The sequence below is a fragment of the Phocoena phocoena genome, chromosome 1 (genome assembly GCF_963924675.1).
Source record: "Phocoena phocoena chromosome 1, mPhoPho1.1, whole genome shotgun sequence".
NCBI lineage: Eukaryota > Metazoa > Chordata > Mammalia > Artiodactyla > Phocoenidae > Phocoena > Phocoena phocoena.
In genome coordinates this window covers 106,869,270-106,893,309 of record NC_089219.1, presented here as the reverse complement: position 1 = coordinate 106,893,309, position 24,040 = coordinate 106,869,270, and the positions used below count along the sequence as shown (strand labels likewise).

The 24,040-nt window shown below is 42.8% G+C and overlaps 1 non-coding gene across 1 annotated transcript; it reads right to left on the bottom strand.

Annotated features, from left to right (window-relative positions):
- Positions 1-15,032: 15,032 nt before the first annotated feature.
- TRNAQ-CUG (transfer RNA glutamine (anticodon CUG)) lies at positions 15,033-15,104 on the bottom strand. Its single transcript has one exon. It is a non-coding gene; the product is annotated as a tRNA-Gln (tRNA).
- Positions 15,105-24,040: the final 8,936 nt, after the last annotated feature.

The following is a 24,040-nucleotide window of genomic DNA, read 5'->3' as shown; positions in this document are numbered from 1 at the left end:
TTCAGAAATAGCCATGGTTCTCCTCCTTTGTGTAGCAACAGTGAGCCTACCACGTGTGGGTTATAGTTTCAATCGTGTGTGTAGTCTCAGTGGTATAATCTCATGGAAACTATCTGCAACCTGTACACCTGATGGGGTTATTGGCCTAATTTATGAGCAAGTTCCCCTTGGGCAGCAGTTCATAGGGTGTGTAGATTAAAACCTGGTTTGCGTTACTTCTTGGGCTATGTTTTTGACTTTTCTTCTATGAGAAGCATTTGCATTGTTAGAAGCTTTACTCATAAAATCATCTTGAAAAAGTAGAAGAAACCCCATTGTGTATCGGACTATATCTGTCTTCTTTTATAATTAAATTGGCCATGAAAAATCATTTTTGTTCAGTGTGTGCCTTTTCACATTGGGACCATCCTCTTTCCTGTTTCCCGTTCCTCCTGAGGTACAGAGAAGCAAAGGCTTTCTCAGGATTATAGTAGTTCACAAACCAGAAATGGAACACGTGGTTATTGTGCACCTGTTGTATACCATGCACCTTACTAAGCAAGCTCCATGTGAGCCATAACCCATCCAGTCCTCGGGGGACACTCTCAGGTTAGGTGTGTTATCTCATGGTAGAGCCGAGGGCACTGAGGCTCAGCAAGGTCCCTTCACTTGCCCAAGACTCCCGGCCACTGGGCTGTGGGACACTGGCCTCTCCTTGGCCTGACTCCCTGGCTCAGGCTCTGTTCGCTCCTCTCAGCAGCTGGATCCGTCAGCGACTAAGAGAGGATGTTGCTCACGTTTTCCTTTTTGCCCTGAACCAAATGATTTGAAACTGTCTGAATCTTAAACACAAAGTTGCCAGACTGGCGCAGAGCACTCCTGTGGTCCCTCGCTCAGATCTGCCAGCTCCTAATCCATCAGTGCACTTTGTCCCATGAGCAGAGCCGGTTGCTCATCCAGCCCCTCCAGGCGAAGCCACAGCTCCACGAGGCTCTCCGTGGAAAATCAGCAAGGGCTGAGAGGTCCATGTCTCTCAGCGCCTCCTGCCCCCAGAATTATCTGCTCTCACTCAGGGTCCAGGGAGGCCTTGAATTTGCTGTGCTGGTGCCCTTAAAAAGGTGCAGAGCTCTATCTCAGAAACACCAACAGCCGGGTCTGAGTTTCCATGAGGAGGAGAAGAAATTCTCAGACACACGTCTCAGAAGTGAGATGTGTGTGATATGGCACAGCCCTGCCAGGCCATCATTCACAATGGGCCAGGAAAGGCCAAATTCCCCCCCACAGATGGGCTGAGAGGAATGAATGGAACATGTAACTGATACACAGATCCACCTGTGTCTGGGTTCTGATGATAACCTGAGGACAGTGTGGCTAGCTGTGATGCAGCAGCATGGGCACAGGTTGTTGGGTCTGCCCCCATCCTCTCCGTACAAGGAGAAACCCTGTAGAAACCATACTAACACTAGATTTTTAAATTACAACTTGACCTTCTATTGGAGGCTTCCCCACACAGTAATAATATTGGTCAGTACTGTCGATGTTTGATAAAATGTTTTGTCCTTTTCCCATGCAAATGCAAAGAATATTCCAAGCATAGGTAGACAAATAAAGTTACATGATGAAATTACACAGTGAGAATTAAAAACAGTCCTAGACATTGACTCAAAATCACATTGGAGAATGGGAACACCAGGTTTTGACAGTTCTTTCACCCACCAGATTTGTTAAGAGGTTTTACCCTTCAGCCCAATGTGAATTATCATAAAATCTGATTCAGTGTCCTAAAATTGATGATTAATGATTCATGAACTCTGCCTGGAAGAAATAGGAAGGGCATGCTGGACTGAGAGAAGTGCTTGTGGAAAAAGCCCTGGAAGCTCAGAGAGGCTCCTCGTGCAGGGTGTGGGTCGGGGGGGGGGGGGCAGCCGAGTCCAGGAGGATTTGTAGAAGGGAGTTGTGGGAAGTGATGTTGCAGAAGAAAGAGGGGCAGAAGACAGGAGGACTACAAAGGCAGGTGAGGAGTTTAGAGTCTGTGTAGTAGAGGAGGGAGGATGAATTTCCACAAGCCGAGGAGCATGTGATGAAACAGGATTTGGGGTTAATAAGACAGGTGACCTTGGGTAGTGTGGAGAGGACAGAATCAGAGAAAGCAGTTAGAAGGAGATTGGATGAATCGTTGATGAGAGTCAGACATGGATGCTCTCTGGAAGACTAAGTGGTAACAGATATATGAGAGACACTTTAAAGAAACAGTTAAACAAACCTCGCTGAGGATGAGGATATATGGGGGGAAGTGGGGGGGGCACAGCAATGTGGAGCAGGTCCTGTGGGCCATGACCCCACCTGAGCCTGACCTGGACTGGATGAGGGCACTTCATACCTTTGGTTAGCCCACATTCTGAGAATATGTGTTCATTTCACAGGAGAAATATCAAAATAGTTGATTAGGAGCACTTTCCAGAACCCACTGGAGGAGTGTGACATAAGGAGTGTGCGTTGTATCATCAATCTAAAGAAACACAAATTCTGATTCTGCCGCCCTTCTGTACCTAAGCTTCCAATGAAGGATTCAGGCCTCTACTACACTACTTCTACCTGCTAATACCATCCGTCCCCACTGCCCCATGTGGCAATAGAATATACACATGTATGGGTGAGTGGAAAGGTAGACAAAAATTAAACGTAAGGAAGTTCGAAAGGTTCCAGAACTGTGAAACATACTATTAACTTGGTCCACATCCTGTAGATTCTCAATTCCTTTTTCTATTGGTACCTGAAGGCTTTAGGCCATACTTCTTCCCCTTTTCTTTTATTCTTGTGGGTAGATATCAACAACTCTTTCTCCCCCATGCCTTGAGGCCTGTTTAGAGCCTTCTCTCTAGGCTACAGGACTAAGGCTAATAGCTGAATAATAGGCGTGACCTCATATGCCATCCAAAATCCTCTAGATTCAAGTGGGTGATTTTTCATTTCAAGGATGTTGCAGCCTAGCACCTGCCATCTCAGCATCCCCAGGCACAGCCATAAAAATGACATCTCCTTCATGTACGTGATGTCTGCCTTTATTGTCTGGGTTATTGGGTGGTTTCACTCATAGGCAGGGACATCAGAAATGGGTGTTCTGGGAGGGATTAGCTCAGGAAAACTTGGATTGGTCCTACTGAACCCTCTTTTCCTTTCAGGTGACACCTGGGAGGACTGTCACCAAAGGCCTTTGAGTTTCCAAGGCCCAGGGGTACAAACTTCACAAGCACAGCTGCAGAAAAGCACCCACATGACCAATTATCTACAACTGTAGCTGGACCAGCATTTCAATTGTGGGCACAGCAAAGCCACACTCGGTGTTTCCTCCACCATCTGGGGCTTTACTGCTAACCCCAATTCTGGAAGCCAAGGACCACTCTTCCTAGGTAAAAAATAAAAGGGGATTAGGAAGCTCTAGTTGTCTCAGGGTTGAGGGTGGAGGGGGCAATGGGGCCTTTCCCACGCCCACTGTAGGTCTGGTTGAAGTCTGTGATGCTCTACCAGAGTGAGGTGAGCAAGAGCCTAGGATTTAGGACCAGCTCTGCCTCAGGCCCTGGGTTTGCAAACTGCTGATTGTTTCACTGGGCCAAGTTATTTATCTTGTTAGGTATTCACATCTCACCTCCCTCATCTGAACTCTTGAAAAATTATATCCCCATTCCATGGTTGTTGGGAATATTAAGCAACATGATGTCCAGAAAGTCTGATCAGTAAAAATGGTTTTGATAACAACTATGAATATATAACATCTAACCATTGTGTCTTTCTGGTGCTTTAACACTTACAAAATGATCACACAAGTGTTGTTTCCTCTGAGGTAGAGCACTTTTTTGATCCCCACTTTCTCTGGGACCCGTCTTCCCTTGCTTCCTCAGAAAGATAGGTTGGCCAGTATTTTCCTCTCCTTTCAACATCCACCCTCAAGTCAATTTTCCCCTCCTAGGTGCTCTCAGTAACAGTGTATTAGTAACATTCTGTAGCAATGTAAACCCTGGCCACACAACTCAGCCTCCAGTTTAGTTTTCATATCCAGGTTATTTTCCTTTTTTCCCCTCTTTTTAAAATAAAGGTCCACCCTCACCCATGAGGTGTACTGATCTGTCTATTTTATGAAACTCCATTTAATTCATCATCTTCACTCATCCCCATGGCCATGTCCTCAGTTTTCTTCTCCTTGGGATCCACCTCTGCTCAGATTTTCTTAAAAGAGCTTCCAAACCCTCACACCCATTTCTCCTGGGACATGTTCATCTTACCCTCCACCTCTCTCCACATCTGCACTGGAGCCTGGGGCTGCCTGGTGCTCATCCCTTAGGCGATGACCTCATCTGAGAAATGAGGAGAGACCCATGTCTTCAGGTGGAGGTGAGGTAAGACGGAGCACCCCTGTGGCACCATGGAGAGTCTCATAGAAAGTGCTCAGGGAATGTAGGGGATGCGTAGCCCTGACAAGAGCCATTAGGTCTTGTGGTATTTAGTTGTCTTCTCTTCCCTCTAGTCCCTCCTCTTCTTGTCCTTGGCTTCCCACATTCCCAGGCAAGACCTAACCCCACTGGCTCAGCCACTGTGTCTCCCGCTCACTTTCCACGGAGGCCTGAGATGAATCCAGGCTTCACAGGAGATTTTGCAGCAAAGGATAATTTTAATGCCCTTTATTTTCACACTCCTCCACCCAGTGATTCCTGCCCGCCATATCTAATAGCTCCTGTCACCCACCAGAGCTTCTCTCTCATTCTTCTTGTTTTTCTTTTCCAAATTCAGCTCATCAGGAGGATAACAGAGCAGTCCATTCAGTATCTCAACACCCTCATGAATGAGTTCCATTATACACACAAACACTTGTGTGGTTGCATTTTTATCATATTTTCCATGCTGTATTTAGATTGAGTATATATATGTATTACACATAGTATGGATACACATATATGTGAAATATATATTGATGCACATTTGAAATTTTTTCTAGTTTCAGACTTCCCCAGTTCTTTTCTATCATGAGGTTTTCCTTCAGTTTTGACTTTTCTTGATCTGTACAATCTCTTCCCTCCCATCAGTACAGCCTATGTCCAGCATGATTTTCATGCCTTAGTCTTTTCTACCTAGGAACTTTTTTTTTTTTTTATCAGTTTTATTTTTCTTGACTTTTTCTTTTGGCATTTGGGAACATGTTTGCCCCATGGCAATCTTACCAGTACTGGATAGTGTTAGGAAGATCAACAAAAAGCAAATATAAAAATGTCTCCATTGGTTTCCACTCACCATAGACTTTCAGATGGCCTTCCTTGTTCCTGGACACTTTCCTCACTTGATGACCCTCCTGCGTGCGGGAGTAAGTCATAGTAAGATCATGCAAAACAACGGATCCTGTTGGCTGTGGTTTTATCTTCAGAGCTGGGTTTGGATGCTTCCATTGGAATGAAGAACCCTCCCAAGCTGGAAGGTGAGGTCTTAGCTGCCAGCAAACATGAGTGTCTGGTCTGTAGCAAGATTAATGCCTTAAGTGTCCTGAAACAGAAGATTATCACAAGAAAACTGCTGTTCAGCAAGTGGAGACTAGCATGCCAATTCCCTGGCCTTCAAGCTTAGGGTACAGAGGTAATCACATTTGAGGCTCTTATGTGTACTTCTTCCTTATACTCTTTACCTAAGATTATAGCTCAGTCTCCCACTATTTTTTCTCTTCCTCGTTTGTTCACTCAACAGCTGATGCTACCTCGTCTGGTCTTTCCTCTCTTTTCCATGGGGGCTGCCACCCTGCCATGGCCCTTCCATCTCCATCTCCTGTTTGCACTCTAAACTCTGTTGAGTTCCTATAGCTGCTGTCCTAATATTCCCTCTGACCTTCCCTTTTAGCCACAGGGAAGCCCAGATCCATGGTCCTCCTCATCAGAAGAGCATCATTTAGGCCACTGAACACATAGTCCTTCGCCTGATCTCACACACTTCCTTGGTTTCTTTGCCTTATTCTCCCTTCCCCGCTCCCAAACTCCACTGCCTATTTCTTCCAGGATCATGTGTTAATGAATCACTTGCATGTTGGGTTGGCTTTTGGAGAACCTTATCTTGGAAAACCCTTAATTCTCAACTTCTGCACATGAATAAGAAGAAATGAAACAGGAAAAAGAGCACTGATTACAAAATCTAAGTAAGAACCTGGGTCATAGGTGGGAGTGCTGGACTGGGCTGCAGTCAGGTTCCCCTCAGCCCCAGGTGGGCAGTTCTGTGCTACCGTGCATGGGGCTTCCAGGGACTCACTGGAGCTGGCAGTAGGTGGGGGACAGTAGATGGCACCCTAAAGGGACATTGGCCAAAAGGAGATCCAGAGGCCAGGTTTTCAATATGCATAATAGCATAAAGTGCATAGGCATTCAGACCTCTCCCCTTTCTTAAAATTACTCCTTCTACATGTTCAGTAAAAATCCAGAAGAAATGAATTGAGTTGGAATCTGAGGCCAGGGAATGTAGGAGAGCATGGTAGTGAATTAACTTTGGGCCAGATTTATGAAGACCCAGGGAGATACACAAGAATACAAGATGATCATTGCTTCACACAAATCTAATTGAGAAGGCAAGTTATTTATATGAGAGTGTCAGAGAAAGATCAAAAAATCTTTAGGGCCAGTGGGAAAGAAGTCCATGCTGGAGTAGATGGAGAGAAGAAAAAGAATGGTGTGAAATAGTGTAGGTCTAATGAGTAGTTCTAAATCATGCTATTATAAATTAAAAACTGGGTGAGTTTTTATCTAACATGAATGCCTTAACCCAGTCCATTGAAATTCTGATTCTAAAGTTCTGCAGTGAAGTTTGGGTATCAGTATTTTTAAAAACTCTGCTAATTTGCATCTAGGGATTAGAAGGACTGTGGATCTGGTAGGGTATCAGTAACCAGTATGGCAACGTCCATTGTGTGGCTACTTCATAGAAAACCTGAATATCAGCCATTAGGGGAATTTGCATTCTTCTCTCAACAGAACTATTTGTACAGCTCAGGGAAGAGAAAACAGAAAAAAGGTAGATAAGTTAGATATATAATATCTCTGTTTGGATCCAAGTTTCTCACAATTTTTATCGTACAAGATAGAGTTAAAAAAAATTACATAAAAACCCAGAGTATAAAATAGTACCTCCCCTTCCCACAATAATGAAATTTAGTGTTTCCTTTTCTACTGTTAAAATGCAACTTGCAGTTCGCTATTCACTAAATGGATTTCCCTAACGGGTTCAGAACTGCAGATTCAACAAATTGATTTTTTTTTCCACTTAATTTTTTCCTTATGCAAAAACCCCATAATGAATCTTAGGCCTCATTCTCCTATGTTTATCCTTTTTCATGCGCTTTTTATGCACTAGCATAAAAGAGTAGGAGAGACTCTTTCTTTGGGAAAAGTTTGAGAAGAAAGTGATGAGAATCTAGTATAACTAAAACTAATGCTTTTTCACTTTTACTTCAGAGTTTTGTTTTTCTACATGTTGAGAATATTCCTAGAAATGCCCTAAGGTGGATCCATCATGAAATTACCTTTCTAGAACGTTGGTGTCCATGGGATGCAAATGGGTTGGGCCACAGTTACACTCCCTGCTCTCCTTTTGCTAATTTCATTTTGAGTTTCCAGTTTTTTCATTTGTTCCTCAGCCCCTTTGGAGAAGGATTTCTCTGCAAAGCCTTATTCCTGTCCAGGAGGGTGACCAAACAACCTCCATTAACTGTTGACACCTCCAGATTGGAGCCTTTCCTCTCCCTTTCCCCAAATGTATGGAAAGGGCCTGTGGCCTGGGTTCTAGGGCCAGGGTTGTCAATAACAGGCCATGTGGTTTTAGTTAGTCCCTAGCCCCTTGGAAACATAGCTCCTCATCTGTAAAAGGTGGAACTGGACTTGGAAACATTCTGAGGTTCCTGTTGGCTCTCACATTCCAGGGCTTTCCCTGTAGCCTGCCCCTCCTCCTCAGAAGGCAGGGACATAGAGATAGAAGAGGGTGTGTTTCTCTACCAAGGATCCTCTGCTCCCATAGCAGTCTGTTTCTGAAAGTGTACAAGGGATGCTAAGCACATCCATCCTGGTACATGTGAGAAAGTCATCATTCGGTCCAGATGAAGGGGATTCAAGAGGGATGTACGTGGCTGCTGAGGATTGGGTGGTGGGGATTCGGTTAAGGCTTTGCAGCAGCTTTGAGCGGGGATCTCACCAAGCACTGGTGGGGTGAGGACAGGGGTCCCTAGATTCTGCACCACAGGCTGGATGAAAGTTTAGGGAGGTATTTCTTCTAACTCATGTACCTCACTCTCCACTTCAGCCAGCCTGTGGCTCCCCCTTCAGCTCCTCCTGTCGACAGGAGCTCAGCCTGCCCCTGGCCTCTGTCACCATGTAGCCATCCCTCCAGGCTCAGCTATCAGCAGGACCTAACAAAACTCACATTTCATCTCTCTCTCTCCCTCTCTCTCCTCTCTCTCCCTCTCTCTCTCTCTCTCTGTCTTTCACAGATACCAATTACTTTAGGAACTAAGAAAAGATATCGCCAATTTGGAAGAAACCACATTATAAAATGTACCTTTTCCATTTGATGAAAATAAATCTACAGCAGCAAGTCAAGTTAAAGCCCAAATAGAACACTGGAGGGATCCTTTCCTGAGAATCAACCTTACAACCAACAACTACTCTCCACACTCCAAGACACAGATCTGATGGAAGAAATCCCAGTTATCAGCCTCCAAGGGTGATTAATTGATAAGGAGACCAATGCTTTGATGGACACACAGTTTGGAGAGACCTTAACTCTTGCTCGTCTCAATGTTCATCCTCCACACACCGGCATCAGGAGCAACTGGAAGAAGGCAACATGTCAACCCGGTCATTCTTTGCCACTAGATGGACTGTACTAGGATCTGAGGGCATTAACTATGCAGTGTTCTTGCTGAAACTGTTTAGCCTGAGTTTCATCATGAGGTAGTTATCAGATGACTGCAGAATTTAGGCCATTGAACAAGACAAGTGGCCTGTCTTTCTTCAAACAGTCAACGTCTCCACAAATAAGACAACAAAAAGGAGGTGTTTTGGATTCCCAAGGACTAAAAAGATTGTGTCAGTATATTTCTTTAGTCCTTTGGAACCCAAAACCTCTCCTCAGCTTTCTGTGGTTGTCTTCAATGGTGGTGACATTGACTTGCTTGCAGAGGACAGGTCAGTTGTCTGGCTCAAGGGTCTACATTTTGCAGTTGTCTGATCATTTCCTCAAGGGTTCAGTTGAACCCTTTTTGCCAAGAACACCACTTACTGCATGCTGTGTGCTTCCAAGCACAGCCCCTTTGGAGACTAAGAGTGTCCACTTTGCCTGTCACCACTATTGTCATTTTAGCATTGGACACTTTATTATGCAGGGGCCATGAGATCCGTTCACTGGAAAGACATGTTTTCTGTCTATAATCAGTAACTTGATTAGTGGTACTTTGAGAGTTTATGAATATCTTGTTCCGTGATGCTCTTTCTCTAAATATTTTACCATCCCTTATTGTTCCCTCATGTATGTCAATTATCATACTTGTGTTTGTACCCTGGACATTTTTTAATTCAATCATTCTGTAAACTTGTATTCCTGGCCTTGTGCTGTGGGAAAGACAATCCATACCCCTTCCATATCATTAAAAGTTTTTTTGAGTTTCACTGTGGACTCATGCGTTTTTAAAATTCAGTGTTATAATCCATTATTATCATGATTTATTTTAGTGGGTATAGATATAAATTAATATAAATATTCTTGTTTCTCCTATTCATCTTTATATCTTAAACTCTCCCACATTTTTTAAGTTATATTTACCATTTGTAGTCGATTGTATTTACTGTGTTTGTTTTCTGTGTTATTTTATCTGTGTGTGTGTGTGTGTGTGTGTGTGTGTTTGGTATTTACAAAGGACTGGCTAAATGCACTAATTTTAGCTAGTGCACTAAAATTTTTGACCCCTTAGTCCCTTAGTATGTTGGCACATTTCTAATATTTGGAATATAAGTTTTAAATGACATCTCTCAACTTCAACTTTTACCACTGTGATGATCAAGGACATTATTCTACTTTTCTCTTTTCTTCTGTCTTTACCTACCACTTCTTACAGTATTATTTCAACCCAATCAAATGTATACCCTTTACATTCGATTTTTCCCACCTTGTCCCCACCTCTTTTTTTTTTTTTTTTAATGCGGGAACCGGCAAGGTAGGGGTAGGAGCTGGAGGGGCCCACCAGGCCCTTTAGACCCCCTAGTGGCACAGGATGGCTGCCCCACCCTGGGAGTGCCAGCAGCCTCCCTGCAGAGGCCCGAGGGTATGCCCAGGCTGCCCCCAGAGCAGGGTCCATGACACACTGGCTTAAATCTACAATTACATATATTCAATGATGACCAGCTGTACAAAACTCAAAGTTTCCTCAGTCAGCTCTTGATGAGTGGAGTTCATCCTTAAAGATTCCTCATGATGGAGTAAGGACTCCCTAAGTTTGGCATATTTAATACTTGTTTTCTATTGCTTTGATACATGGACAGCTTGACTGAATACGAAGGACTTGTCCACAATGAATTTATTGATTTTTTTAAGAAACATCTTCTTGCTTTCTATGTTCTATTGAGATGTAGAATGTAACTTTCTCTCCACTGAGGGCAAAGGGAGGCCTGGAGCTTCACAGAAAAAAAAATTTTTTTTTAAATCTTAAAAATAAATAATTAATTAAATAAAATAAAATCTTTTAGCTCTAATAGGATAGGTCTTAGAGTTGACCATTCCAGGTCTATTTCTCCCAGGTCTCTATGACTTTCTCTCTGATCCTTTCTCATTATCTTTTATTCATTACTATTCTGTTTGATGCTTTCATTTTTTCGTTCAATGTCCCTTCTAATTTCAGACAAATATGATCCCTTATGTACTTTGTCATTTAGCCTCTTTTCCAGAGAATTTTCTTTTCCTTCAATTTTTTCTAATCTCTGCCAATTCTAATTTCTCATTTCTTCTTTCTTGTCTACTTCTATTTTGTGTTGTGTATTTGTTATGTGAAGTTTTGGGGCTTTTCCCCATGTGTGTGTGTGTGTGTGTGTGTGTGTGTGTGTGTGTCTACAAATGCTTTGTTCACAAACAATTCAGATACAGATGCCATTTTACACTTTTCCTATGTTTTGTGATGGATTTTGAAGGGAATTTTTTCATGACCTGAAATTTTTGACTATTTATGTTTTTTACCCTGTCATCTTAGAATAAATGTCTGTTGTATGATTTTCATTTTAACATGACTGGGTTTACTTGAACAAGAAACAGCAGTTTCTAGGTAGGAACAGTTCTAGGTAGGAACAGATTAGGGCTCTGAGTGGCTTAGTCGATTTCTTAGTTCTAGATCTGTCTTGTGCAATTATTTTAGCAGATGTAAGGTTCTGGGGAAAGGCATGGTGTATCTCCTGATTCTGGGATTCTGTTTCTTCCAGTAGGAGCTTTAATTCCTACCAGTTACTTCATTCTTTCTCTTCACCACAAGCTTCCAAAGGATGCAACCTTCATCTAGTTCTCACACTTGATCCCAGTAATTGTGCCTCCTCAAAATTGTCACCCTCTGGTTCTCTGCACTGTCAAACCCCTTCCTGTCAATTCCCCAGACACCAGAGCTATATACGACCAGGTCTTAGGCATCCTCTGAGTTTATCCACATGCTCTTTCTGTGAGTAATTTTACCTGGGTTCCCTCCTGAGTATGTCCTCCTTGCTCTCCTCTCCTTTATATGCAGAGTCTTTGCTGATCCCTCTACTGCTGTGTGGCTCCAAGACCTGGGTGAAAACAAACCAGTTGGCATCCACAGTGTTCTCTGGCCTCTGGTTGTTTAGGGCAGGTTTATGAGTGGTGTCTTTGACTCTCTCTGTTAAGTCTCTAGCCCTCTGAAATATGTGTTGATAGATTCAGCTGCTGTTATCCTAGGTGGATCTGTGGTCTCCTATCATTCTTTTTCAAATGAAGAATTTCAATAGTACACAAAATTGACAGAATTATATAATAGAACATCCCCATCTTTGTCAGCCACGTTCAACATTTATCAACTTATGGCTGAAATTGTTTTACTACAATTCCACCCACTTATCTTTTCCTATATTATTTAAAGCAAATCTCAGACATCATATTTCATCTGTAATTATGCCAGTATGTTTCCCTAAATGAAGACTCTTTCTGAAAGTATTATCACAGCACTACAATTATTCATAAATCAATTTAAAATCTTTAATATCATAAAATAGTGTTCAAATTCCCAGTTATTGTTTTTAAGTTAGTATCCTTTCTTGGGAGTCAAATAAAATCCACAAATTGTAATCAGTAGGATATGTGTTTAAGTATTTACATATATGTTTACCCTCAGTTCCTTCCTTCCTTCCTTCCCTCCTTCCCTCCTTCCTTCCTTCCTTCCTCTCTCTCTCTTGCTCCAGCTCTCTCTTGGTCTCTTGCTGTCATTTTTTTTTTTTAATCATTCATTTGTTGAAGAAACTGAGCTGTTTGTTCTGTAGCATTCCTGCAGTCTAAATTGAATACCTGGGTGTACTTTCATAAATTCTCTTGTCCTCCATATTTCTTTTTTGGTGGTAGAATCTAGAGCAGTGCTGTAATAAAAAGAAAATACAAGGCACACATGTAATTTAAATTTTACTAGTAGCTACACTGCAAGCTAAAAAAGTATAATCACACAATAATATAAATATGACCTATTCAATACACAGCTAGTTAATGCTACACAGTAAAGGAAATATAATTCTACCAGTTTTAAAGCTGTGTTTAATAGAAAAATATTGTGCATGTCTTCAGTTTTTAAGTTTACATTCACATGAATTATTAATTAAATATAATTAAAATCCAGTTCCTCAGTCCTACTAGCTACATTCTAAGTGTTCAACAGCCATATGTGTCTAGTGGCCCCTATTTTGGACCTGGCAGATACAGAGACTGATGAGATTCACGTCTGATATCTTGGCAAGAGTACCTCAGAAGTGGTGTGTGCTCTCTGATCAGGAGGCACATCAAGTTCTGTGTGTTTCTTCAAATAATATTAGCAGCTCTTGGAGTTCAAGGCCTAGATCCATTAACTGATTATATGGAGCAAAAGGGTGATGTTCCATCATCATGTATTATTTAACTGGAACACTTGTATAAAAAGAAACTTCCCCTAAATACTGTTTAGTTATTTAGTAGTACCCTCTGTAAAGAAAACTGTAGCTTAATGAGCAATTCCTCAAGTATCCTCTGTGGTCACCAGTTAGTTTATTTCTCTTTTTTTTCCCCTGTGCTAATATGAATTCAAAGTTTCAAACACATTGAAGTATTTCAATTCATGGCAATATAGTCTTTACTAACACTCCAATTATCCTCTCTTTCAGTAGTGAAAGTGACTTTAAGCTGGCTCCTTCATCCTTTTGATAAGATCCTAATAGTCTTTGAGAACTTTCCTGATATCAGTATGACAAGGTGCTTCTGTCTCATCTTGAATATTTTCTGCCCCTGAGTTGGACTCAGTCATTTCTCTAAGAATCTCTGGCTTCTTTTTGTGCAAAACATTATTCTCAAGTCAAATTGTGTAACCTAAAGATACCCATTGGAATTGGTTTATTTCTAGGTCTTTCCAGTGGACAGAGCTAGGAAATACTCATATTTGTATGTATTCATGTATTCACATATAACCACATTCACAATTCAAATTCAGAACTACAGGCTTTTTATTGAATGTCTATCGTACATCTGCATCTCTTTTCTCTAATACCAGTATTTTTGTTTTTAAGGACACTGGGACTAATAGAAATACGATATTTCATACAGTCTCCTTTGCTTTTTCCTACATTACATGGACAAAAGAATAAAGAAATACTAACAATGCCAATAACAACACAATTGAGGAAAGCAGTTTTTTAATTCTGCCACTGTCCTGGGGTTCATATAAATTATTGTGTTTTATAGCCTCTTGGGAGAGTTCTTACCCATATGCTTGTTCCACAAAAGGCATACACAGGTTCATTTGTTACATCGTGCTTTCAATGTCTAGAAGTGACATTTAAAAAATTAATTTAATTTTATAATGATAAAAAAATGAATGTGGTTTCCAACTCAAATCAAACCAAACAAGGCATATTCACTATAGTCTAGCCTGGACTTAAGATCTGCAAGTATCTCAAAGGCCTGGGTGGAGATGGGTCAGGGATCCCTGGTCTCCTCAGACACCGGAATCCTTGGCCTTCCTCCTCCTTCTGGCTGAGCTTGGGACGAAAGGACGAGGTTTCCTGGAGTGAAGGTTCAAATCTTAGCCTAACAGCGGCTTTCCGTGTCCAACGGAGACTTAGGAGCGAGAAATTCTGAATAAAATGGTAATAAACTGGGATAGGATCCAATATTCGGAATAATAAATAGGGCACCTGAATACAATACAGTACTTGCCATCCAGGTCTGGAACCCTCGACCCGAAAGCCAAGACGCTGTCACCCTGGCTGCTCAGCGACGTCACAGCCCCGCACCGCGACCCTTTACTCACAGGGACCAGCGCGCAGTTAGTTACAAGACGTGCGGTGCGAACCCCCCTTGCGGGGCAGGAGTCAGTGGGCGCAGCCTCTGCCTTTTGCCCCCGAGACCCAGGGTGACCCGACGAGGGGGTGCCACCGGCTCGGTCGCTGCGCCCCTGGGCGGCGGGGCCGGGGCCTCCGGTGGCCAGCGACGGGCAGAGTCGCCAGGGTGCAGCGGGGACGCCGCGGACTCGTCCCCCCACCTGCCCGCCATGGCGGCCGCGTGGGGCGCGCCGCGTGGAGCTCCTCTTCAGGAGGAGGCGGCAGAGCGCGGGGGACGCGGCTGCGAGGCGTGGGCGGCGGCAGGAGGGTCGCGGGTCCGGGGAGCCTCCTTCTCGTGACCCAGACGGTCGGGTCCGAGAGCAGGACTGAGGAGGACGCGGGGGCGGGAAAGCGCGTCCACGCAGCGCGCCTCTGAGGCGCGAGTTCGCTTTCGGGAGGAGACCGAGTAAAAGACGGCTGGGCGCTGCCTAAAGAGAAAGGTCCCACCGAGATTTGAACTCGGATCGCTGGATTCAGAGTCCAGAGTGCTCACCATTACACCATGGAACCCTCTGCCAGGGATTCTTCCGCTCCCGCCACTGAGCCTGGCTGCGCACAGCCCCGCGAGCCCAGGAGCGGCCTTCCGCCGGGCGCTCTCGTCACTCCGCCCCGAGCCCGCTTCCTCCGCGACGCCAGGAGGCGCCTGACTCGTCTGCCCTCGGCCGTCTCTTCAGGTTTGTCGTGGAATGAGATGAAATCCATTCGGGGTGAGCTACAGGGAAGGGCTTTTAGGGCTCCCCCAAATCCACCTGCTCTGCCGGCATTTCTAGAGTTTTCTGCCCTGAGGTAAAATTCCCGCGAGGAAAAAAAAAAAAAGGTTCCTTTCCTCTTCTTTCCAAGTGTCCTCTTCCCGCTGCCCTGGGAGCTCTGAAGACCCTCAGAACAGCCCCTGGGACTTCGTGGGATGTCCCCTCCCTGGGACCACAGGTCCAAGGGTAGAATCGCTGGGTGCTGGAGGCTTTGCCGGGGGATCCGGCCGCACACGTCGCACTGCAAGTACCCAGGGCGGCTCATGGCCTGCCAGGTTATGTGACACAAGGTCCTGTGCTGAAGGCGCGGTGAGGCCAAACAAAAGGAAATGCTGGAGGAAGGTATATTGCAGGGCCACGCACGGAGAAAGGGGACTCCTGCTCAAAAGACCCAAACTCCCTGATAGGTTGTGAGGCAGGAGATAGATGGGCTCCAGGCTACACGTTTAAAAGTGCCCTCCTGTTTACACCTCCTGGGGTGAGAAGAAGATGGGCTCCAGGCCCGACATTCATTACCAGTCCCCAGTTTACATTTACTGAAGCAAGAGACAAACGGGCTCCAGGACTACATATTTATGACCTGACTCCTGTCTATATTTCGAGATCTGTACCTCAATATAAAAACCAGCAACAGGGCTTCCCTGGTGGCGCAGTGGTTGAGAGTCCGCCTGCCGATGCAGGGGACACGGGTTCGTGCCCCAGTCTGGGAAGATCCTACGTGCCGTGGAGCGGCTGGGCCCGTGAGCCATGGCTGCTGAGCTTGCGCGTCCGGAGCCTGTGCTTTGCAACGGGAGAGGCCATAACAGTGAGAGGCCCACGTACCACAAAAAAAAACAAAACAAAAAATTCTAGCAATAGAAATAGGGTAAATAACCAGACACTGGATGTTTTTATGGCAGGGACAGAGTGGGACTAAACCCTATTAAAAGATCAAGTGGTCATCCATTTCCCATCCTTGGGGCAAGGGAAACATTGCACCTTGGGGGGTCAAAAAGGAGGGGGCACCACCCCATAATATGTGATGCTAAAGCCATGTAATGCTAAGGCCTCTGGGCTGTAATCCATCTTGGAAAAAAAGTTGCTCACGTGTGTTGGGGAGCGTCCTAGGGCAGGTCAGGTGTGGAAAAAGAAACCAGATAATTGGCCAAAGGTAAACAAAGACCTGGAAGAACTGCAGTATATAAATGACTTAACGGCCTCTTTACTGCGCTCCTCCTCATTAGGGAGGACGCCCACGCCCACACCCTTCCTCTCTGGGTGGGCATCTCTGCCTTGCTTCTATCTTCACTAAACAGTTTCTCTGTGTGCTCTCCCACTTGTTGTTGTGCTATGTCTCGAATAATAAACTTTGTACCTGTTTCTACACTTATACCTCCATGAGAAATTCATTTTTCACTGGGGGCAAGAGCCAGGGGGCGTGGTGGCTAAGATTCCTAGTTTTCATCCAGGCTACCCAGGTGCAATTCCTGGGCAGGGAATTAAGATCTTGCTTCACGCCCCCCACTCACTGCTGCTTCTCAGAGATCAGTTTCAGGGAAGAGTTTTTATAGGCAAAATTTGGGGTGCGGGGGTGGCTGTAGAGTGTGTGACCTTCCTCTGACTGGTTGGTGGCGAGGTGACAGGGTGGTGTTCTAGGAATCTCAATCAGCCTCTGGTTCCAACCAATCGGGGGTCCAGGTTCTTGCACCCACTGTGAATTTACCATCCTCCCGACCCGGGTGGGTCCCTAGTTCCTGTAGAAGACCTCAAGAGACCTGTATCAGATAGTTATGTATATTTGAGGAGGAAACTGCACCCTGCCCCGTGGCTGCATTATTGTTTCTTGACAGCCTTTCCTTTGTTTCTGCATTTCCTCAGTCCTCTCATTAGTAACTATTTGAATCTGCGCTTGGGAACTCCGTGAGGAGGCTGAAACCTTTTTCCTACAAACAAGAAATGGGGGACATGGAAAGGCTTTTGTACATGGGAGAGACCCACAGGGTCCTGCTCAATTTCAGTGCCCCATTTTCTTTGATACTCCTCAGTCTTGAGAGGAACAAAGGTGTCAGACAAGAAAAGGAATAATATTTTTGATAGGTTAAAAATAAACTCCCCAGAGGAACTTGTTGTTAAGGGGATGTGGTTTCAAGGTGTGGTCAGGTGTAATCCTATTATAGGATTTGGGCTTTAGTTGGGTGATTTGTGGGAAGATGGGAGGAAGCAGGGTTTGCTCCATGTTGAATACTGTTAGCATGGGCAATTCTATGATTGGAATAAGAAAGTAACAGTCATTTCCTTATGAAAAGAGGAAGATGTTTAAAATTTTGTAGGTTGCACAGTGACCTTGTTTTTCTCTGGACAAAATTCTGAGGTAGCCTGTCTGAAGTTGATATTCTGTATCTGACATCGTTTTTTTCCAACATGAGAACAAATCAGTCAGGCTGTGAAATCCCTATAACAGAGAACAAGAAAAGAGAGCACTCTGGTCTTTTAAGCTGTAGGTGCAAACCTGACTGGGTATCAGAGTGACTTTAACAAAGTTTCTGGAATTTTCTGTAGCTCAATTTCTCACTTAAAAATGGGACAAATAGGAGTTCTTCCTACGTGGGTTGTCCTAGGTTTTAAATGAGAAGTGCAGGTAAAGCATTAAGCCCAGTGCCTAGCACATAGTAAATACTCAATACATGTTAGCTTTTATCAGTCCATCACTCTCAGCATTTTTATCATCTGCCTTATTCTTTTAAATAACTGCAGACCCGTTCAGGGTATGAATGGATTATTATAAATAAATGTTCTCCTGTTGATGGACATGAAATTGACTCCAGTGTTTATTTATACACAAAATACTGCAGGGGACATCTACGTGTCTATATCTAATCCAGTAATATCTTGGTATACTCCGGGGATTGGTTCCAGGACCCCCGTTCATACTGCAGATGCTCAAATTCGTTATATAAAATGGTGTAGTGTTTGCATGTAACCTATGCATATCTTCCTGTATACTTTAAATCATCTCTAAATTACTTAAGTTAAACACCTAATACTATGTAAATTCTAGGCAAATGTAACAGGGAAGAGCCAATTTTGACTCCATGTTGGATCTGTTTCTTTGACTTTAGCCTTTGCTTTTCGTTGCTTTTGTTATTATAATCATACATAATGGCCTGACTCAGGGAACTCTACCCAGCTGTGAATGGCTGCAAGAAAGAAGAAATTAACACATCCCCTCCCTGAGGCTGGCCATTCCAGATGTTTTGCAAGACTGATGGTCTTTTTACTTCCTCACAGCTTCTCCCTCTCTGATTCTATAAAAGAAATGGGCATCCAAACCCCGATAAGATAGTTATTTTGAGACACTAGTCTGCCATTTTCTAATTTGGCGGGCTTTCCAAATAAAGTCATATTCCATGCCTCGACACCTTGTCTCTGATTTATTGGCCTGTCATGAGGCGAGCAGAGCGAGCTTGGACTTGGTAAAGCAAATAAATACGCCCGACAAATGTAAGTTTTGCTTTTGGAACTTTCTGGAAAATTTTTTCTGAATATTTTAATCCATGGTTTGTTGAATTTTTGGATGACCAACCCATGGATACTGAGGGCCAACTATTTTCCATCACTGCTTGTGTATTTCTCTAATAGCTATTCCTGTAAAGGCAATTGCTCAGTTTAGAAATATACTTGTACATACATATCTAATTTTGCTAATGCCTGCCCTATTTCCTTGAAAAGATGCTTTACCAATTCATATTTCCAATCATTTATGAGAATACTCTTTTTCTTCATACTCTTGCCACACGGAATAGCTTCTGTACTTACCATTTATTTATTTTTTTGCGGTACGCGGGCCTCTCACTGCTGTGGCCTCTGCCGCTGCGGAGCACAGGCTCCAGACGCGCAGACCTAGCGGTCATGGCCCACGGGCCCAGCCGCTCCGCGGCACGCGGTATCCTCCCGGACCGGGGCACGAACCCGTGCCCCCTGCATCGGCAGGTGGACTCCCAACCACTGCACCACCAGGGAAGCCCCCTACCATTTATTTTTGCCAACAATCAACCCCTTATTGAGAGATTTCTTCAAGTGAGTTCACACTCATTGACTTAAGTGACATCCTGGAAAAGCTTAAATCCTATGATTGTTCTCTCCTATTTTACGACTACTCTATTTTCTCAGGTAATCTGAGCCAAGTGCAGTGCAAATATATCACTGTTGCTTGGTGGCTGCTGTTGCCAGCTGGGTTTGATACTGAGCAGGGCCCTGTGGGGCTCCTGGGCACAAAGCCTTTCTGTGTCCCCCATTTCTTCGATTACAGGAAATAGCCTTCATTCAGGCTCCTTGACCTTCCAACGGGCAGATTCAAGCAGTTGCTAATTAGGGAAGGGAGGGTATGTGAGACCAGGGAGAAACAGTCAAGAGAAACAATAGTGAAGCCTTGGGGCAAGGTCCTGGTTTTCCATCCAACAGATACACACAAAGATATAGTTGAGCTGTTTTGCAGATACTTGAAACCCCCTCCACGTGGAAGAAGTTAAGGATTAACGATGGTATGCTGCCCACAAGCACATAGACCCCACACCAGTTAGAACCTGAAGGTTGATGATGCTGACTCCTACTTATCTCACCACCAACCCATCAGAAGAATGTCCCCAAGCTGATCACGCCCTCTTTGAACAATTACTATAAAACTTCTCACCATCCTCTCCGGAGGTGGGTTTGGGGTGGGTGGGGCACAGTTTTTGAGGCGCTAGCCTGCTGTGTTCCCTCTGCCTGGCAAAGAAATAAAGCTACTATTTCTCTTTCCTCCGAAATTCTCTCTCCACATTTCTATTCAGCACCGGGGTACAGAAGCCGAGATTTCACACATTCTCCTTGGAAGGAAGTCACTCTATGCAGCCTACACTTAAGGAATGGAGAGTTATGCTCCAACTCCTGGAGGGCAGAATATTTATGTAAGTTGTTTGAAATTCTTCCGTATGGGAGTTTTCTCTATTCTACCCCTCTTATTATTCTATCACTTATTTATATCAGTATGGACTCATGGGTATTTTTTATACTTTATATTATAGTCCAATACTAGGTTATTTATATTGTTGTTCAAATTGTTCCAGCTTTGGCCTTTGGAACCACTTTCAGTTGGTTCCTGTGTCCCTGTGACATACCCTCATCAGTTTGCTTTTTGAGCACTTCCTTACTTTCTGGCACTACAAGAAAGCATTTTTTTTTCTTCTATAATATAATTGGGAAAATGATATAACCTCTCAATATAATTACAGAAGCGAGATGTTGTAAATTGATGAATATTAATACACATTCATCCGTAAGTAGGGCTTTGTATCTTGAGTTGTTTAGAGTTCACTTTCCTATTCACATCCTACTGTTACCTTGGTTTAGAATTTAACCAATGATTTTTTTTTTTTGGTAACCTTTCATATTATAAGTAAAATGAGAGCATCAGTGAACTGAGAATTACATGCCTTTTATTTAAAGAGGAAACTGGGGTACTTATTAGTGATAACTAGGAATTATATTATCAAAAGACTGTTCATTCAAAAAACTTCCATGCTGAAAGAGGCAAATTTATATGTTAAAAGAAGGAAATGAAAAAGAAGCGGCTTTCAATTTACTTTTGAACCAGAATATTCTGCAGAGTAAAAGATAGTAGGTCCATTTTAATAGAGGATAAATCCCCAGTATCACAAGGACTATGGAAGAAAAAAGACCTTCTAATACTCAAAAAGTATTTCCACAGGTGTAATTAGGCAAAATAGCAGGGAATTGTACAAATAGTTATATGATTAAGAGGAAGTTGTCATTCTCACATTTCTGGTTCTCGTACTTATTGTACCTTGGGAGAGATAAAAATTTCTAATGTTGTTCTTTCAGATGTTCAAATTTATTCTTTGGTTAAGCAATAGGCAGCAATCCCAAACAGTATTACACCGTAGATTATTTATGAACGCACTTGGCCGGTACATCCAGTAGCTTTCTTCATGAAATTCAGTGTGCCCAACAACTAACACTTAGTTTACTTCTTGGAAAGACAAGAACAGAGCAAAAGTTCTATGAGTGAGAAAACAGAATCAACAGCAGCACTTGGACGTCAACTGGAGTCCCTGGTTTTCATTTTATTTGCTTTGTTTTTCATAACTACAATGTCTGACATAAGAAGAACTGTTATAAGCAGAATACCCTCTATATTTTGTTATCATCAATCCTAATTTATTACATAACTGACATCTTCGAATTAGTCTCCCTGAATGTTATGCGGTTCACTGTCCACATACCTGAAGCGGAGAAGAGGGAAACCCTGGCCTATTAAGAATTCAGTCAATCAATCAATCAATCAATGCTTTCTTAGTATCTGCTTTTGGCTCAATATTGGGCTAGGAGCTGCAGAAAATAGAGAAGAAAGACACTGTCTCTATCCTTAAGGGCCTTATAATCCACTGGACTAGATAAGATAGATGCATATGAAACAGAGAAAAATGTAAGACTTTTGGTAAATCATGTGGTTTTAGACTGCTAAATAAAAATGTAGAAGAGTGTAGTTAAAATAGAGCTATGATAAGTCCTTGAAGGATGTGGAAGAAATAGATAAGCTGAGAACAAAGAGGAAAGTATTACAAGTCAATATATATAATGTAGAATATTTATTGTAGGAGTTTGGCAGTGAAAGGAAGGAGGAAAATAGGAGAGCACCTAGAAAGGGTATCAGGGTTAAATAAAAAAATGTCTTTCTCCTCCTTGCAGAAGGGAGAGTTATGCTGGTATAATCAATTGAAGAAAACCACATCTTTGGGCATGGGATGATTGTGCCTCTGACTTTTCCACAAAAATTAAGGAACTTCATCAATATCAACATTGTTCAATAAAGATCACCAAGTGAATAAGCACAAGTTCTGAAATTCAGATTGCTAAATGTGTCCACCCAAGCACTAAAATACTGGCTGATGGTACCACCTTCCCAGATCCTACAGATTACTCATACCAAGAGCCAATGTGACCTGAGTATGTTGTCACATGACAGCCAGCAAAGTGGCCTCTGCAGATTTGTAAATCTACCTGCAGATTTGTAACTCTACCTACAGATTTGTAACTTAACCATATCTACCTCTCATTAATTTATCGCTGCCCTTCCTTCCTCTGGCAGCTCTAATAGCCCTTCAAGTAATCCTTGCCAAAATAATATGCCTGGTTTTCTCACCATGTGCTTTTTACTACTTGACTTTTCTTTTAGGCCCTAAACATAGAATTTTCTTAAGCTTTTCTCTCCTTTCCCATCCATATTCAAACCACTTGGTGGTATTTCTCTATTCTATTGTCACAAACTATTATTTCCTTTTCCTTCAAAATATACTCTAAATCCTTAAACAGACACGAGGACAATAAATACAGTACAACATTGCTCTTATTAAGAAAGAAGTGGGAAAAAATAACCACCTATCTTCCTAGGAGAATTCTTACCTTTTGGCCATATCCTCTCGAACCTTAGCTATTTCTTTTATCATTTCATTTTGTGAGGGCAATGTCTTTATCCCTAAAGAGAAAAAGCAAAATTTTAAGTGTAAAATTAAAATTACCTCAGTATGAACACTAATCCTATTAACAATTACCATGCTATGGAGAATTCAAAGGAATACAGGCTAGTTGTACCAAGGAGGTTACACCTTCGCTTGATCACCTTACCCTACCACCACCAGAATATAATCATATTAACCTCAGTAGTTTACTCTTTTCTACTTTGTCTTTGGAAGATATTTCTCCTAATCTGCTTTCCAACCAATACCTGCCTCCTCCCTAACATAGTCTTTCAATTGGGAAATGAAATATGGACATGAGGAAATGATAAATGGCCTTAAAAGTATACGGAAAATGAGGTACAAAGTAAAAGGGCGGGGGGAATATGGGAAACACACCTGTACTTGTACTCTTAATAACAAAGAGGCTTTATACCACAGGGAGAAGGAAGTAAAAGTAAACTCTCAGTCCTGTTGTATGCCTACAGTTCCATGGAAGATAAGCCTTACCTTCTAAAATTTTTATTTACTGAGAGTGAGGGGTAAGGTCAAGGGCAACTCATAATACCCAATCTTAACAGATAAATTTAAGCACCAGTGAACAGTTCCAGTAGCAGGAATTTAACACCAAGGACATGGCTAGACAAAGGTAGAATAGTATTTAAGTTGACATAGACAACTCTCAATTTAAATGACTAGCTTTATGCCCGGATTTAAAGGCACTATGCCATGTAGAAAACTTTAGCCACACCCAACTCTAAAGTGTTATTCCACAAAATTCTGGAATGTGTAATTTTAGAATGGGAATATATCTTACCTAATACAATCCTTCTCTACAAGTACTCTCAAGTGGTTATCTCATTCCTCCTTAAATATCTCTGGTGATGGGGATCTCATCACCTGAGGAGATGATTTAATTGTTTGGCTGCTCTACTTGCTGGAACATTATTCTTTTCATTGACCCCAGAACCTGGCTCCATGCAACTGGCACCAGTGGACTTAGCTCTGCCTTCTAGGGCCAAGGAGTCTAGTATTAACAAATGACAGCGTTTGAACCATTTGAGAACAACCATCATAACTTCTTTACGTCTTCTCATTATCAGCCTTAAAGCCTTAACAGTTCCCCATATAACAGGTTTCACATTTTCTGCCACATTAGTTACCCTTCTCTGGGCACACTCTAGTAACTATCCTGGTGTGTCCC